We start from the raw sequence: 18,291 nt of genomic DNA on the forward strand, positions 1-18,291 counted from the left end.
TATTTAAGAACTTCGTTCGTATGGCGTCTGAAGATTTCGATTATCACTTCCTTTCGGTTACTCCGTTGATTAAAACATGATGCGAAAAGCGATTCCTTCCGGGAAGCGACTTGCATTGATGTTGAGGTTTTTGTCATGAAGACAGTTTCATGGCGATGCGTGGCCAAGTGAGCTACCTGTTCAATCAACATTTACAACTGTGAAACACAGTGTTATGATGACAGATTTCAACCTTTTTATTTCCTAACATTCATCTATAGACAGATTTCATACCAACTCGTCTTAGGAGTTGGCAGCACCATCTCAGATAGCAGTGAAACGTTGTGGGTGTAAAACATTCATCATTCAGATAATTTTGCATACTTGAAATCTTCGAAAAAGAATAAGATTACTTTTTAAAAAGGGCCAAATTTTTTACAAAAATTCATGCCTCAAAAATTATAATTCCTACAAAGTTCTACTCAAAGGAGGCAAATATAGAAAAAAAAATCACTCAAAAAACAAACATTTTCTAATGAAAAATTACATTGAAAAAAATATTTTAAAATTTGAAATTCATTTTACACAAGAACGTATGATATTTTATTTTAACTCTCAAAAAAGTTTGAATAGCCCTTACGATTTCCAACAAGTCACCCATACATTGAAAGATGAGAACTTTTACAGGGAAGAAGTTTTTTTTATTAACAACTTTTTCATGTTTACTTTCAAGAGATTACTACTAATCCTAATATAGTTTAAAGTCAAGATAGCGATATAGTGAACTGGACAAAGTTTTAGATCTTATCAAAACATGAACTGTTGTCTAAGACATTAACTTTGTATCTTTTAAAGTTTTCATTGCATTTATTTTAGTATGGAGACTCCTGAAAAAGTAAAAAGTAACATTTTGTGTGTAAATTTACGCGTTTGACATGTTACTGACACGTTTCTAAGTAGAAAAAAATTGCAGAACATGTAAATCACGATAATTTATGCATAAAAATGTTACAAGTTAAAAATTAATAGTAATTTTTCAAAAATAACATGAAAAAGTCGTTGTTGAAAAAACTCTTTTCCTGTAAAAGTGCCCATCTCCGATGTATGGGTGACTTTTTGGGAAGTGTAAGGGCTATTCATATTTATATATTCAGAATTTGAAAAAAACATGTTTTTGAGAAAAATGTATTTTAATTTTCAAAATATTTTTTTTCAATTACCTTTTTTTAAATTGTTTGATATATTTCAATGAAAAACCTTAATAATTTCCTACAATTAATTGTCTAACCAACATTTTGTAGGTCTTATAGTTTTTGAGTTAAGATTTTTAGAAAATAGGGCCCAAGGGGGCTTAACCTTTGGTACAACTTCTACGTAAGCAATATTGGCAATTGCCTTACGCAAAATTGCTGCCTAAGACAACATGCAGACGATGGAGTGGTGTCTGTTGTAGGATCAAACGAATCCGACCTGCAAGGACCCTTACAAGAAACTTTAAACAATTTTTCAACCTGAGCCATTGGTCTAGGGGTTGAGTTCTCCACGGATAAAACAGAGATGGTCGTCTTTTCTAGGAAGCTAATCTGGCAACGCAAGTGGAACGAAGATAAATTGGGTCGGTTGCTTCACTCGAACCGTGGTTCAAAAGTCGGAACTTTATTCGCACTTTCTCTCGGCTCATGTCGAATCACTGTTCGTTAGATGCGCTACGCTTTCCTATTATTCTTGCCGACAACAATATCTGTGTTTGATGTCAAGGGTACCACGACATCGAACACATTATTTGGTCATGCGAGGTGAATCTTGTCGCCAGTTCGAATTTATAAAACTGTCTTCGGGCCAGAGGAAAGCAGCCCAATGTGCCGGTGAGAGATGTGTAGGCTAGGCTAGGCTAGACCTTCATTACATATATATTATATTTCCAATATAATCCCATTATCCAAAATATTTGCCTTCTAAAGGGGCTCGCAAACCGGAGTAATAAGCAACTAGCAACTAGTAACATGCAATAAACAATACGATCGCCAATGGGTTTTCCATTACATTTTTGTTGATCTCGCACACCGACGCAATACGATATCGCTGTCGCCTTTATAGAGCAATAGAGCATGGGTTGGGGAAAAAGAAATGTCGTTTTTCTGATCGAAATTTGACGCTTTATTTAACATAATTAAAATTATCCAATTTAAGTCAAATATGCGCCGTTTTATTCGCAAACATGTTGGCATTTAGAAGGCAACTTCATTATCCCCCCCTTATAAAACCCCCCTCCTTATTTGCAAAAAACTCAAACAGCCAGTTTTCGCAATCCTCTTTTGAGGCCAACTTAGTATCACCAAGAACGTTTTGCATGGACCGGAAGAGATGATATTCACTTGGAGCCAGGTCCGGGATATACGATGGGTGCAACAGGACATCCCCTCCGAGCTCCCGTAACTTCTGGCGGGTCATCAAAGATATGTGAGGCCGAGCGTTGTCCTGGTGGAAAACAACACCATTCCTATTGATCATTTCTGGCCGCTTCTGGTCAATCGCCTGCTTCAAACGGTCAAGCTGCTCACAGTAGAGAACCAAGTTGAGGGTCTGGCCATAGTTGAGCAACTCATAGTGGATGATTCCCTTCCAATCCCACCAAACACATAGCAAAACCTTCCTGGCCGTCAATTCGGGCTTGGCGATGGTTTGGGCCGGCTCACCGCGCTTCGACCACGACTTTTTTCGCTTTAGGTTGTCGTACGTGATCCACTTTTCATCACTAGTCACCATCTTCTTCAAAAATGGGTCGAGGTCGTTCCTTTTCAGCAGTGCATTGCAGGCGGTTGATTCGGTCTAAAAGATTTTTTTGCGCCAACTCGTGTGGCACCCATACATCCAGCTTTTTTTGGAATCCAATCTTCTGCAAATGGTTCCAAACGGTGTTATGGTCTATACCCAGTTCTTGGCCAATCGAACGAGTGCTCACATGCCGGTCTACTTGGGTGATTTCAACGATTTTATCGGTTTCCACGACGATTATTAACATTAGAATCGAGGAAAAATATTGATATATACTAGTAAGAGTACAGTTAGGAGTTTGGCTCCTTTAAACTTATGTAACTGAGTTTGTAAAAATAAACGATTAAATTAAAAAAATTAGATTCACACTGGATGCTCCGAAACTCCGAAACGCTGATCTATCATGAGTTTAAAGATCGGTCTTTGCTTCTCAAACTATCTACGACTGATTCATGAAAAAAATAAATTGAAGGAACTATACATAAACTATTGGAAAAAGGGCAAAATGGACACTACATACTAGTAATTAATATACGAAACAATCAAATCAAGAATACTATTTCAGACACTTTCCTATCAATGTAGAGCCACTCAAAACGGCCACTAATGGGATCAATAAAATGTTTCAATAAGGGAACTGAGCATGCCTCATGAAAACTGTTTCAAAAATAAATCCAAATGAATCTTAACAGTTTTATGCAAATGATAATTTGTTACATGTTGTGTACAAAAGAGAGAGTAGAAAATACTAAAAATTCACGTTAGGTAATATTTAACAAAAATACAGGTACACAAAACTGTAACTCTTTTGTTCTGATTCCAGAAACAGCATAGAAGTTTTGCTTCTTCATATATGTTAGGGAAAAACAAAGTTCTGTTTACTAATCCTCATGAAAAGAAGTATATAATATAAAAATATAGAGCATAAAAAGCAAAAAATGAAAATATGAGAAGAGTTTTCTAAATCATTTTATTCTATATTTTTCTAAGAGAGTTGTGAAAATTTATTAGAAACACGAATTACTCATGAAAAAAGCGTATTTTCGTAACTTTTTCAATTAATTTGAATTTAAATTTGAAATATCTCGAAAATGTGTTTATTATTATGATCTTCACAATTTTAGACAACCTTTAGAATCATATTACCCATTCTTCTAGTAAATAGTTGAGATTCAAACACAAACAGATTCAAAATAGACTTTATACAATTTTTTTTCATAAAATGTCTCCATCCAGAGAATTTGTTTTCGGAAATGAGTTTTCACTCTCTAAAGAACGCTCTAAGAAGAAAAGAAGAAGAAAAAGAATGCTTCTAAGTAATCCAGAGTTTATTGTAACCTTCATTATTTCCCTAAAAATAATGTGTTTCTATGTGTGTTTTTTATACAGCCGTATGAGTTACTCACAACTAATTCTTAGACAAAAAAAAATCGCCATCTTTCCTACTTCTCTCTCTTCATTCCATCTCCCGTAGTCAAATTACAGGTGGATGGAATCGGTTAACCGAAGAGATACTTAAGTAAAAATAAGTAATTCTTAGACAGTTTTTTATACAATCAATAGTTTCCAAGCTACATTTTTGTAAAAAGTTCATTCTAATATGAATGTACTTTTTCAAAAAATTGCTCTTGGATCAAAAAAGGATTTCCACTGGAGGAAAGTAGTTAGTCTCCTAAGTCAAATAAATTTTAAAAAGTAATTAAAAACGGTCGATTGAAATTTCGCATATTCTAAAATCATTCTGACATTCTAACAGGAATTGATTTCATGATTCGAGATCCGAGCTGAATTGTTTTGAAATTGAATTGAATTTTTAAATATTCTTGGACCGGCACATCCCATATGCACAAATCTTTTCCGATTTGTAACAACAGCTGCTCACATGGAAATCTATATATATATATATATATATATATATATATATATATAAAAAATTCATTTTTTCGCATTTTTGCCTAAAATGTCTTCAATTCATAACATTTGAACCACTGGACCAATTCAGATGTTCGGCATATCAAATTAAAGCCAATTAGCTGGTTTTCCTTGGAAAAATATTACAGTTGCAGAAAATTTAAATTTGTGCTCCCGTGGCCGAGTGGTTAGCGTCATAACTAACATTCCGGGTGTTCGGGTTCGATTCCCGTTCTGGTCGGGGGAATTTTTCGTCAAAGAAATTTCCTCCGACTTGCACTGTGATCACGCGTATTCTAGAGCTTGCCACTTAGAATGCATTCAAGGCGTGTTATTTGGCATAGAAATCTCAACTAAGTACTAATAAAAATGACGCAAGTAATACTACGTTGAGACGGCGAAGTTCCTCTAGGAACGTTAGTGCCATTGAAGAAGAAGAAGAAGAAAATTTAAATCATGTTTTCGTTATTATTGATTGTATTTATTTTTTATAGTTTTCATGGTCTCGGGTCTCGGGACCAAAGGTGCTATATTTTTTTATATTTTTTTTTTTTTTGAAAGCTGAGAATTTTTCACATAACATATGTCGAAACCAGGGAGGCATTTTTTTCGTTTTTGAGTTATGATTTTTCAACGTTAACCGATGGTCTAAAAAATCATTTTTTCCTTTTTTCCCAAAAATGAGTTTTTTCAAAAATTTATTACTTTTGAACTACAGGACCAATTCAATGATCGATATATCAAATTAAAGCCTACTAGCTAGAATTTTTTGAAAAAATAACACACTTGCCAATTAATTGGATTATAGTCACATACATCCAGTCTAGTCGCATAGTAATATTGAACGAAAACTGGAAATATGTCATCTTTGAAAAATCATAACATAAAAACGAAAAATAACACCTCTCTGGTATTTGGATATATTATGTTGAAAAACCTCAGCTTTCAGGAAAAAAATGTGAATAAATATGGCGCCCTTGGTCCCGAAACGATGTAAGCTATAAAAAACAAACATAATCAATAATTACGAAAACAAAATCCATTTTAATTCAGAGTGTAATAGTTTTTCAAACAATACTGTGTAGTGGAGAAAATGGGGAAAAAAAATATTTTTCGGACCATCGGTTAACTTTGAAAAATCATAACTCAAAAACAAAAAAAAGCCTCCCTGGTTTCGACATATGTTATGTGAAAAATTCTCAGCTTTCCAGAAAAAATATAAAAAAAGATTGCGCCTTTGGTCCCGAAACAATGAAAACTATAAAAAAATACAATGAATAATAACAAAAACATGATCCATTCGCTATCCAACTCTTGACGAGTAAAGTTCAGTGTCGGTATTGTGCGTTGCCACTTTTGCTATTGTGCTATTGGTACGAGTGAAGGTCATTGCTGTCCGCTTTCGACCTGACCATTTGTGAAGTGGAACGAAGGAACAAAGGAAGCAGCTCTCTTGCAGCGAGCCGGATTGCGGCTGTTGAACTGATTCGGCATAACGGGATCGCCATCGCGTGACTGTCGCAAACGGGATTCATCATCACGTGGCTGCGTAAGCTATTCTTGCGCTATTGTGTTGTCTCCGTAGCGCGTAGCCTCTGTCTCTCCCTGATTAGGGCAGTAGAGCGCATTATTGGAACAACTTATATATTAAGGTACACATATTTATTATTAATATTATTATTCAATTCATTTGTTCATTGTTTGATATTATTATCATAATTTTTTTTTTGCTATTTTTTTTAAGATTATTGTTAAAATCAATAATAATTTAGAAATAAGACAGACATTTTTTTGAATGGAGAATAGTGGAGGATCTCCAGAGATGGAGATCTGCGATAATGAATCTCATACAAGATCTGGGAAAAAACATAAACGAGTCCCTCATAAGGAAGATAATTCTTCTGGGGACGAATCCGCTCATCCTACCAAGCCCCCCTCTAAGAAAATTGCAAGCCTCCCTTCTCAACCCACTGTTACTTCCACTCCCCCTCTCCCATCATCGATTTCGCTTCCCCCTTCTGATGCTTCCGATCCAACCCAATCCTCGTCCTCGTCCTCATCCTCATCCTCGTCCTCGTCCTCGTCCTCGTCTTCCCCCTCTGTTGTCTCCGCTCCACGTGTCAGAGTTTATCCAGAAGATGCACCTGGAACTGGCCCTTGGGTTGTTTTCCTCCGGCCAAAACCGAAAAGAAAAAACCTTAACGTGATTCAGATCATGAAAGATCTGGCCAGATACATTTCTGTATCTGAAATTCGCAGGGTTAGACCGAACAAATTGCGAGTTGTCGTGAATGAACGGAAACACGCAAACGAGATTGTTGCTGATCAACATTTCACTCTCGAATATCGAACATTTATACCCTCCCATAACGTAGAAATTGAGGGGGTGATAACTGAAACGGGTCTGACGAGCGAGCAAATAAAAGCAGAAGGAAAAGGCAAGTTCAAGAAGCTCCCCTCAATGGAAGTGAAAATCTTGGACTGTCGCCAACTCGGGAAACTTTCCCATGATGGGGACCAAACGAAATTTACGCCGTCCGACTCGTTTCGAGTCACCTTTGCTGGTGCCGCCCTCCCTGACTACGTTATGGTGGACAAATTGAGACTACCTGTGCGACTCTTCGTGCCAAAGCCCATGACTTGCAACAAATGCAAGTCAGTTGGTCACACTTCGGATTATTGTGCCAACAAGGAGCGCTGTGCCACTTGCGGAGAGCAACATGAGGGGAAATCCTGCAGTGCGACTGAGCATAAATGTCCATATTGCGGGGGATCCCCACACGAGCTCTCAGTTTGTGAAAATTACAAGAGTCGCTGGGAGAAACAGAAGCGCTCTTTGAAGGAACGCTCGAAACGCACTTTTGCGGATATTTTAAAGGGCGCTTCGCCACTGGCCCAACAACAACAACCAATCAACACACAAAATGTCTTCGCCACGTTGCCCGTTGACGAAATAGAAGCGGACACAGCTAACGGGGGCACACCGTTCATTTTCCAAGGGAATCCCCGGCGCAAAAATGTGACCACTCCCAAAGTTCAAGGACAAGCCCCTCCGGTGATACCCCCTGTTAGCATGCCTAAAAAATCGAGTGCAGCGGACAAGCAAAATCAGGTTCCTCCTGGTTTCCGTGGGAATAATTCACCTTCGAATGGCCCAGCACTCGAGGGGACATCAAAAACCCCAACTGTCCCTGTTATTCCGTCCAGTTCAACTTCCCAATCGGGATTTATAAAGTTGTCTGACCTTTTGGACCAAATCTTCAAGTGTTTTAATGTTTCCGACTCCATCAGAACCCTTGTCATCTCAATGCTTCCAGTATTAAAGACAATTTTGCAACAATTGATGCAAACATGGCCCCTCCTTGCAATGATTATCTCTCTTGATGTCTAATTCAAATAGAGAGGTCGGAGATATCACGGTTTTACAGTGGAATTGTCGTAGTCTTATCCCTAAATTGGATACATTCAAATTTTTAATTCATAACTACAATTGTGATGTTTTTGCTCTGTCCGAAACTTGGCTTTCTTCGCGAGATGATATCTCTTTCCACGATTTTAATATTATACGCTTGGACCGTGATGATAGATACGGAGAGGTGCTTTTGGGGATCAATAAGTGCCACTCATTTTTTAGAATTGACCTTCCACCTATTGGAGGGATCGAAGCTGTTGCTTGTCATGCAAACATCAGAGGCAAAGACCTCTGTATTGTCAGCTTGTATTGGCCTCCGAGAGCTACGGTTAGCCGCAAACAACTTGATGACATGTGCTCACTCCTTCCTGAGCCACGATTGATCTTGGGAGACTTCAACTCTCACGGAACTGCCTGGGGGGAACAGTACGACGACAATCGTTCATTGTTTATATATGACCTTTGTAACAGCTTCAATATGACCGTTTTGAACACTGGGGAAACAACACGTGTACCTAAACCTCCTGCTAACCCAAGTGCTCTTGACCTCTCGCTTTGCTCGAATTCACTATCGTTAGATTGCAAGTGGAATGTAATCCAGAACCCCAACGGTAGTGATCACTTGCCAATCAAAATTTCCATCACCATTGGGTCGAATTCTTCTGAATCTATAAACATGGCATATGACCTCACAAGACACATTGACTGGAAAAAATATGCGGACGCGATTGCTCTAGCCATCAATTCCAGAGATGGTTTACCTCCATTGGAGGAGTATAACTTCCTTTCTCGTTTGATCTATGACAGCGCGGTTCGCGCTCAAACGAAACCCATCCCAGGTTCCACCATTTCCCGAAGGCCTCCCAATCTATGGTGGGATAGCCAATGTTCCAAGCTTTATGTAGAAAAATCGAATGCATTTAAAGCTTTTCGGAAACGTGGAACCCCTGAAAATTTTCAAATGTATTTAGCCCTTGAGAATCAGTTCAAAAATTTGATCAAAGGGAAAAAACGTGCTTATTGGCGAAATTTCGTGGGAGGTTTGTCACGAGAAACGTCAATGAAAAAATTATGGAAAGTGGCTCGAAACATGAGAAATCGCTCTTCAACGAATGAAAGCGAAGAATATTCACATCGATGGATTTTGAATTTTGCACGGAAGGTTTGTCCTGATTCCGCTCCTGTGCAAAAAATTGTTCGAGATATACCACAAGGTAGGTGCGATCTTGATTCCGAGTTTTCGATGGTAGAATTCTCTCTTGCTCTGCTCTCATGTAACAATTCTGCTCCGGGATCGGATAGAATTAAGTTCAACTTGCTGAAAAACCTCCCTGATGTAGCGAAACATCGCTTGTTGAATTTATTCAATCGGTTTCTGGAGAATAATATTGTTCCAGATGATTGGAGACAAGTACGAGTTATAGCTATTCAAAAACCCGGAAAACCCGCGTCCGACTTCAATTCGTACCGCCCAATAGCAATGCTGTCTTGTATACGGAAATTGTTGGAGAAAATGATCTTGTTTCGCCTTGATCGATGGGTTGAAACGAATGGCCTACTCTCAGATACACAATATGGGTTCCGCAGGGGCAAGGGGACGAATGATTGTCTTGCGTTGCTTTCTTCAGAAATTCAAATGGATTACGCCGAAAAAAAACAAATGGCTTCAGTATTCTTAGACATAAAGAGGGCCTTTGATTCTGTTTCAATAGAGGTTTTGTCGGACAAATTACACTCTCGGGGTCTGCCGCCTCTATTGAATAATATGTTATATAACTTGCTTTGTGAGAAACATTTGAACTTTTCTCACGGAGATTCGGCAGTAAGTCGGGTCTCTTACATGGGCCTCCCCCAGGGCTCATGTTTAAGCCCCCTTTTGTACAACTTCTATGTAAGCGACATCGACAATTGCCTTACACAAAATTGCAGCCTAAGACAACTTGCAGATGATGGAGTGGTGTCTGTCGTAGGACCAAACGAATCCGACCTGCAAGGACCCTTACAAGATACTTTGAACAATTTTTCAACCTGGGCCATTGGGCTAGGGATCGAATTCTCCACGGAGAAAACAGAGATGGTGGTTTTTTCTAGGAAGCATAGACCAGCAAAACCAAAGCTTCAACTTTTGGGTAAACCGATCACTCATTCTATGTCATTCAAGTATCTTGGGGTCTGGTTCGACTCCAAATGTACTTGGGGGGCCCATATTAGGTATCTGAGTAAAAAATGTCAACAAAGAATAAACTTTCTCCGTACAATTACCGGCACCTGGTGGGGAGCCCATCCCGAAGATCTTATTATGTTGTATCGAACAACTATTCTCTCAGTGATGGAGTATGGCAGTTTCTGTTTTCAATCAGCTGCCAAAACACACCTCATTAAACTCGAGCGAATTCAGTATCTTTGTCTCCGTATCGCGTTGGGATGTATGCCCTCAACGCATACCATGAGTCTCGAGGTTTTGGCAGGCCTACTCCCACTAAAAGATCGCTTCAATTTATTATCCCTTCGAATCTTCATCCGGTGTAAGGTCATGAACCCATTGGTGATCGGAAATTTTGAGCAGCTGATCGAGCTAAATTTTCACTCCGGATTCGTGAGTTCATATCATGAATTCATCTCCATGCAGGTTGATCCTTCTTCGTATATTCCCAACCGTGTTTGTTTCCCTGACTACATCAATTCCTCTGTGCATTTTGATCTGTCCATGAAGCAAGATATCCATGGATATTCAGATTACCAACGATCGAGGATCGCTCCAACGATCTTCGATGAAAAGTATGGGGGTATCAATTGTGATAATATGTACTTTACTGATGGGTCCACTATAAACGAGTCCACAGGATTTGGAGTGTTCAACGAATTTTTTAGCACCTCACACAGTCTTCAGAATCCTTGCTCAGTGTATATTGCTGAATTGGCAGCAATTCATTGGGCGCTGGACAGCGTCGCCTCACGACCTGTTGAACACTATTACATTGTAACGGATAGTCTTAGCTCTGTCGAAGCTATCCGTTCAGTGAGGCCGGAAAAGCACTCACCGTACTTCCTTGAGAGAATACGAGAAATTTTGAGTGCTTTATCCAGACGCTGTTATGTCATTACCTTTATCTGGGTCCCTTCACATTGCTCCATTCCGGGTAATGAGAGGGCTGACTCATTAGCAAAGGTAGGTGCAATTGAAGGCGATATTTATCAGCGTCAAATCGCCTTCAATGAATTTTATTCTTTAGTCCGCAAAAATACCATCGCTAACTGGCAACGCAAGTGGAATGAAGATGAATTGGGCCGGTGGTTTCACTCGTTTATCCCTAAGGTTAGCCTCAAACCGTGGTTCAAAAGTCTAGACTTGAGTCGGGACTTTATTCGCACCTTCTCCCGACTCATGTCCAATCACTGTTCGTTAGATACACTACTCTTCCGTTTCAATCTTGCCAGCAGCAATCTCTGCGTTTGTGGCCAAGGTTATCACGACATCGAGCACGTTGTTTTGTCGTGCGAGGTGTATCTGGTCGCCAGATCGAATTTAGAAAACTCCCTTCGGGCCCGAGGAAGACAGCCCAATGTGCCGGTGAGAGATGTGTTGGCTCGGTTAGACCTTGATTACATGTCCCATATATATGTTTTCCTTAAAGCTATAGATCTTCGTGTGTGATTGTCCCTACATCCTTATACCCTCCTTTCCTTCCTTTGCGGGTAATTCGTCCCCTTGCTATAAATAGTAGAATAAGTTGAAATGTAAATAAACTATAGATATACGAATAGATTTAAGAATTGAGTGCTCATCAACATTGTTACAATTTCCTTATATCCCATCCTTCTCCTAAAAATATGTCACCCTCCTAAACTCGAGTACACCGCGAGTAATCGGTTTTCCACCTTACTAACCATAGATGTAAGAAAATTGTTTATATATATAGTTTTAAAATTATATTTAAGAATTCGGCTCCTTTAAACTTAAGTAACTGAGCCTGTAAAAATAAACGAATTAAAAAAAAAAAAAAAAAAAAAAAAAACATGATCCAAATTTTCTGCAGTTGTGGTATTTTTCCAAGTAAGATCAGCTAATTGGCTTTAATTTGATATATCGATTATCTGAATCGGTACAGTAGTTCAAAAGTTATCAATTTTTGAAAAAAGTCATTTTTGGCAAAAATGCGAAAATATGGATTTTTCGGACCACCCTAAAATGGAAATGGTCACCCTAACAATACAATAAAAAAATAAGGGTCTAATAATTTGCGATAAAGAACAAATCTGAGAACCACTATATCGGTTTGGCATGGAATGGCTGGGTATATAAATACAGGTCGGACTCGATTATATGTGATTCGATTATATACAATTTTGAACTCGATTATATACAGTTTGGAATTTTTTTTTTATATTTCGAATTTGACTTATATCAAGAAGAAATGTAACCTTTCAACGTTAAGGTTTATTTTAAGTGGCTATTACATGTACAGTGGGGGAAAAATCGTTATTTTTGAAGATTTTGCTTAAATTTTCACTAGGAATAGTGCAGCCAATTTAAAAAAATATAAAAGTTGGGTGTCAAAGAACAAATTGTAGAGCTTTAATTTAATTAATAGAAACAATCTAGTTGAATATGAATTTTCAGGATGAAATTGATAATAACACATTTAAAATTAGTAACTTTCAAGTTTTTAACTTCCAAAATGTTATTAAAATCCACTAATTTAGATATTCCACTACTATATCCTGTACTAAATTTTCTCATCTTTCAAATGAAAGCAACATAATCATCTTCTGTAGCGTACTTTGTAATGTATAGCCAGTTTAGGGCAACAGAATCCGAAACAAAACAAAAAGTTCTATAACTCTGTCATTGTTGAAATTCGAACATATGCGTAGGAGGATTTTTTTCATCAAATATGATTGTCTATCACCTTCTGAGAGAATCTGGATAAGCTTATTTTTTTCATGTGAGAAAGGTATTTTCTGGCTTTAAAGAGATGAATCAAAAGTCAAATTCCTATTATATATTCAAAAAAACGAAAAATACATGCAAAAAAAACCCAATAACAATTTTTTTTTGACTCGATTATATACAGGATTCGATTATATACAGTGAAAAGAAATCAAAAACTGTATATAATCGAGTCCGCGCTGTAAATGGATTTCTGTCTGTCTTTGTGATTCTTATGGACTCGGGAATTACTAAACCAATCGACGTGAAAATTTGTGTGTAGAGATTTTTTGGGCCGGGAAGGTTCTTATGATGGTTTGGTACCCCTCCCCCTCTCTAAGGGTGCCATACAAATGAAGCATATATTTCTGCACAACTCAAGAACTAATCAAGCAAATAGAGCCAAATTTGACATGTGAAGGTTTTAGAAAGCAATAACTGTTTCTATGGTGGTTTGACACTCCTCCCCTTCCCTTAAAGAAGGGGGGGGGGGGTTTGAATAACTCGAGAAATAATGAACTAAATGGAATCAAAGTTGGCATATAAGGGTTTTAGGGATCAATTAACGTTTTCTTTCTATAACTTCTCCATAACTCGAGAACTAATCAAGTAAATTGGAGCCAAATTTGAGATGTGAGGGTTTTGGGTACTAGAAATGTTTATGTGACAGTATGACACCCCTCCCTCCTCTGGAATGGAGAGGGGGTCCCATGAAAATATTACACATATTCCAACCAAACACGACCATTGAAAATTTTTGGAAAACTCTGAAGGAAAATGGGAAAATTCGGTAATTTGATTTTTATATGTTCTACAATTACATCATTTGATGTTTGCGCTAACGAAATTGATCTTTGTTCGAAAGTGGAAATGGATTTGAATGTTATTGAACGCACTCCTATATCTTCTTCTATCTATATAAATAAAAATGGAATGGATAAGAGCAAATCTCGAGGAATGAATTGTTCGATTTAGCGTTGTCTTTATTCTATCATATTTTCTGTATCAAACATTTGTTCCATGTAACGGAGAAACATTGGAAAAATCTTGGACGAGAATTGTGTCTTAAAATAATCTGATATTATAATGACAAGTTTTGGTAGAAGTACCAGAAATTTTATAGTAAAAGACAATTTTAAAGGGTAAATCAGAAGATCAATCAATGAACAGTTCTGCGATTGGACCCATGATCGTGCATCTAGTAAGAAAACGTGAAAGTTTGAAGGTATTGATGACAAAAAATAAATTTTGGGCGGAACGAAGTTTGCCGCGTCAGCTAGTATTATCATAAAATAGACTTGAAGCATTTGTACATATTATTTATCACGTTTCGATTCCAGAATGCTTAGAAACGATCTTCATATTCATCAGATTATCACTTCATATTATCGCACTTATTATGAATGCCCTATGTTTGGATAAAAAATCACATTTTTCTTGTATTCGAACTGACTACGAAAAGCGAATGCGATGAATCTTGTAAATTGCATATATATAACGAACAAAGAAATTTAAATTTGCCCAAAAAACGGATTGATTTCACCAATTTTATTTTTCCATTGCATTCAACATAAAAATGGGAACTACTATTTACCAGGATATTTTCAAAGCGCCAGCTCATAAAATGTCATCTAGATTCACTTCTGTGGTGGCTATCACTCACATAATTTTTCATTCATCCATTCACTGTGGTGCACTAAGTGGCCAACGTAGGATGTTTCCATCGATATTTTTTTAAACCTCACATTATTTTTGGTTTCTATTTTGACAACAAATTCATATGTTTCCAGACCACTTAACTGGCTGGAAATGTAACGATACTGATAATTCGAATAATTTGTATTTTTTTTTCTGTTTGCGGTGCCATTGACCTCAAAGTCACGATCACTTCATTATTTGTGTCTAATATCAAAACTTGCACAAATTCATCTTATCATACGCCCCTTAGGACGATGTAACTTTGATAAAACGCCCGAAAAACCTATACACAAATCACATTAGGGCTAATTCCCTTTCGAGAATCGTGCAATCTCGGCTTGTCGCAACGGCACACACATCTTCCGCATAACTTGACATTAACCTTAAATCACCACAAAAGCACAACCAATCATCCAATTAGTCGCTCGGCCGCCACTCGCTGAGATAGGGGTTCGACGGTAACCTACGCCTCTATTTAGCACCCATCGATACGAAACGACGTCTGAGCCGCGTCGCGCCACGTCCAAGACTGACTGAATCTCAGCCGTCGGAGATTTCTTGCCGATTTGCTGGAGATTGTTCAACGCCACGCGAATGAAACAGCATCCAGACCGAAAGACTGACTGGCAGGAATAAGCTTCCGTCCCGAGACTTTCATACGCAACGACTGGCGACTCGCGTGCTCGAAGCGCGCCAAAACCCAAAAGTGTATGAATTTCCTACACTTGGCATACACCACGGCCACCGGAGCCGCCGGTCGCCGGCATCAAGGGCGCATGCTTACCATCCCCGCTCCGCTGCTCAGTTGGGGAAGTGCTCGGTTTCGTGGAGCTCGACCGGTGCCGGGTTATGAATGGAATGGAATGAATGGACCACGTGGAACGTAAAACGAGCATCCCGAGAGGAACGAACACTTGTTGATCCTCTCTGAACCTCCCACCTTCCATAACTCAACAAATGCACTGGTTTATCGGATTAAAACGGACACACGATGGAAGCTGGATCAAACTAGACGATAATTTAGATTGCGGTAATGGAATGCTATTGGAGTGCGAACTGAAGTGCAGTTTCGAATGAGAATTTGTTTTCGCTTGGGAGTAGTAATTGATAGCAGCAGCATGATTCGATTGCAAGTGATTTTTTGTGTCCTCGTGACTGCGTGGCATAGTTGAGGAAGGAAGGTAATTCAATTTCACGGTTTGGTATGTAAACGCTTTAGGGGATAGTTGAGGTGCATAGTTTTGTGGTTTTATGCTGGTTGCAATAGCAATTGGTAAATAATACTTTTTCCATATTATTCACATGCCAGACTTCTTTTTCCCAATTGTTACCAAATCCAAATCCACCCAGACCATCATTTGATTGTGAACTCGTGTAGTGATAAGTGATTCCGGTTGATGAAAGCTACATTTTATTTTGTAGTTGCATCTGTGCTCTGTTACCATTTCGAGGTCTGACGGACGATCCAACCAAAATAATTTGACGATTTGAATATATACGACGTCATGTTTCTTGTTAAACGACATTAAAATGTTATGTACAATTTTTCACACTGATATTGACCACAATGATAATAACTCTTTTGAGACTATATTAACTTATTCATAAACTAATCAATTTACGAGTAGAAATATGTTTATTCTGCTGATACAATAACTTTATATTAATAAATTATTAGCAGCATATATTTCGATTTCAAACTAGAAAACCGTTCTACAATGATTACTTAACACGTTCTATGTCGATATACCACCGTTTTTCCCCCAAAGTGTTCCAATGATTAGACCCCTCTAGTCTATAACATCGCATTCTGTCCTCGCCATCAACACTACATAAGACAGGAATTGAACTTTAAAAGCAGTGTTTTTGAAGATCGGATAACAGGTCAGCTTAAGGTTACAGCTAATCAAGATTTCTCGAACTGGTTGATCTAATTACTAGCTTGATGCATTGATCGCTGGTTAAGTTGAGCACCGGTGGTGATCGTTACCTTATTGGTCGACACCTCAGGGGTAATCAGTGCATTTTTACTCTCGTTGGGGGCCACGAATGTACTCCACCTTCAATCCGAATAGCTGTTACTTGTTTTCTAACCCAATTTTTTTATTGGTAGGCATATCGTTATTCAACCGCACGTCGGATGTTTACATTAATATTGGGTGTAATTCCTTCCTTTTCCACAAGATGGCTCAATAAATCGACAATCGTGAACAACCGTGATATGTTGACATCTGTCAACCAAATATTATTTACAAGTCTTTGAGTTTTACATAACAAGTTCAATTTTTACTGCGACTTTTACTACTCGAGTTTTTCAGTACCATTTGCAGGAAGTTAACAACCGCAGGATACATCCGAAACGGCACAAAGAGAAGCCTTTTTTGCATCGAATCGTTACCGGGGAAGTGAAACGGATTCTCTACGACCACCTTAAATGCAAAAGATCGTATGTAAAGCACGGCCAACCAGGAACATCAACGCCGAAGTCGAAGGTCCACGGTGCCAAAGTAATGCTCGGTATTTGGTGGGATAAAAATGGTTTTAATCCATCATGAGCCGCTCAAATCCGATCAAACGATCAATGGAGCCTGAAATGCCGAGAAATAGAAAAGCTGATTTGATTCGGTTCGTCAGAACGAGCGCACGATACACAGTTTTGACTTTGACGTTTATCAAGAGTTTTCAAATGCATATTACGCAGAATCGTTCTTACGATTTATGTTATAATAAATACCATTAGACAGCAAATTTATCCAGCAACTTTTTCGCCTGGGACAGTGGAAAGAATAAAACAAGGGAGCAATTTAACAAATAGAAGAGGTATGTTTTGCGAGCGGATGCGAAGGTGTATTCGTTCCCATGAATGTTGTATGCAACACAAAATTGTGTGCAATAATTCGTTCTATCGAACAAATTAGCAAGACTTTTTTCGTATGTATACATGTTGAAGTTTGTTTATTTAAATGCGTTCGTATGTGTCTTTTTTTCTACATGTGGCGTAATTTTTTCTTGGATTTTTAAGAGCATTGCGAGACACAAAAATAATTTTCTTCATCGTCTGCATAACTATTTTTATTTTATTGAAATCGATTATTTTATTGTATTCGTAGTTTTCAATTGTAAGAAAATAATTGAAATAAAAAAATATAATTATTTGAATTTTTTTAAGTGTTCTTCTCATTAATCCGAATGATCTTTCCACAAAGACTTTATTTTTTCTCACAGAGGTCTATCGTACTGCTAACTCCTATGAATTTGGTAAACCATCTAAATCCAATGTAAAGATAATCTCATATATATTAAGATACGAGAATAAAATCTTTGTGCAGCATAATGCTCTAAATATACCGTCAAAATTTAGACATATAAAAAACAAAATTTGAATAAATATTAGAGCAGTACTGGGTCTCTAAATTCAAAATAAACTAATTCTGCCATACAAATGTAACACAAATTTCTGCATTACTCGAAAATTAATGAAGCAAATGAAACGAAATTTGGCATGTGGAGGTTTTAGGATGCAATAAATATTTCTATGATGGTTAGATACTCCACCCCCCAATCTAAGGGGGGGCTGCCACACAAA

The 18,291-nt window shown here is 37.9% G+C and overlaps 1 protein-coding gene across 6 annotated transcripts in view; it reads right to left on the reverse strand.

Moving 5' to 3' along the window:
- The window catches only part of LOC129767479 (orexin/Hypocretin receptor type 1-like), a 430,709-nt gene extending 415,353 nt beyond the window's left edge, over window positions 1–15,356 (reverse strand). For 3 of the 6 annotated variants that reach the window (XM_055768446.1, XM_055768447.1, XM_055768440.1), the window contains exon 1: window positions 14,602–15,356. The gene's annotated coding sequence lies outside the window, so the exon portion shown is untranslated. The remainder of the gene's footprint in view (window positions 1–14,601) is intronic. The other 3 variants (XM_055768441.1, XM_055768444.1, XM_055768442.1) reach the window with 3 other exon arrangements.
- Window positions 15,357–18,291: the final 2,935 nt, after the last annotated feature.

This window comes from Toxorhynchites rutilus, chromosome 2, assembly GCF_029784135.1.
Source record: "Toxorhynchites rutilus septentrionalis strain SRP chromosome 2, ASM2978413v1, whole genome shotgun sequence".
NCBI classification, from domain to species: domain Eukaryota; kingdom Metazoa; phylum Arthropoda; class Insecta; order Diptera; family Culicidae; genus Toxorhynchites; species Toxorhynchites rutilus.